Below are 1045 nucleotides of genomic sequence, written 5' to 3' on the forward strand. Positions count from 1 at the left end.
GCACATGAGTGATGTGTCCTATTATTACATTTTGAAAGACTGTATCTTTGCAGATGGAGAGATACTGCCCCCTATTTTTACCAAAGCTGAAATACCACAAGTTCGTTCTGTGAAGAAAAGTAAGACATATTTTACATGTCAGGTTAATAGTATGATGGTTTTGTTATCAGGTTTGACGCTAAAATATTGATGTCCCAATGAGCCACCACGTCAATTCCCTTCTGAATAAGATTTCCTGTATTTCAGGCAAACAGTACAATGTGATATGTGAAAACATTTACTTAGCGTATCAAAAGACTGCTCCAGGTGAGGCTCGAACTCACAACCTCGGCATTGCTCTGCATTGTACTGACATATAAGTACCGCGCGCTAACCGATTGCGCCACTGGAGCTCACTGCATCCAGACCACAGTAGCCTTTTTAATCCAATCGTAGCACCATATCTTTTCTAATATCGCTCATTCTTGTTTATTTGTTTTGGCGCTGTTGCACTGGCTCCACGCAAAGGTTTATGATGACGTGATCAAGGTATTAAAGGTCCATGCCAGATTTAAACATTACAAAATGATTGCTTATTTGTTACACGAAACATGTCAGCAGGTTTAGCGGGCAGAAACAATTCTATAACATATACGAGCATTGTCATTTAGAAATCTATTTCAATATATATTATAATATTGAATTCGTTTTTAATATACAGCGTTTCCCCTGAATTTTGAGCTTACGTTAGGTTTTGAAAAAATGGAGTGGGTACATTCTGTCATGATCGTGGCCACAGACTATACATCCATGGGCCACAGACCTGCCACAGACCCCACAGACAGACACGAATAAACCGGAAGAAATACAGGATTTTCAAAATAAAACATGACGAATGAAACAGTGTTACCAATATTTTTTAATTTAAGAATAAGAATTAAGTTTATTTCCAAGTTCATTTTATTTACTTACAATGGATCTGCCTTGATGTTTGGTGCATATAATACAAAGAGGAAATAAAACACATTCAAATAACTACATGTACCTATGGAACACTGAATATAAA

General features: G+C 36.8%; 1 non-coding gene across 1 annotated transcript; it reads right to left on the reverse strand.

The window, feature by feature from the left end:
* Positions 1 to 298: 298 nt before the first annotated feature.
* Positions 299 to 392, reverse strand: trnai-uau (transfer RNA isoleucine (anticodon UAU)). The gene is made up of 2 exons: positions 355 to 392; positions 299 to 334 (listed from the first exon to the last, which is right to left on the reverse strand). It is a non-coding gene; the product is annotated as a tRNA-Ile (tRNA).
* Positions 393 to 1045: the final 653 nt, after the last annotated feature.

Source organism: Pseudochaenichthys georgianus, chromosome 15 (genome assembly GCF_902827115.2).
Source record: "Pseudochaenichthys georgianus chromosome 15, fPseGeo1.2, whole genome shotgun sequence".
Lineage (NCBI taxonomy): Eukaryota > Metazoa > Chordata > Actinopteri > Perciformes > Channichthyidae > Pseudochaenichthys > Pseudochaenichthys georgianus.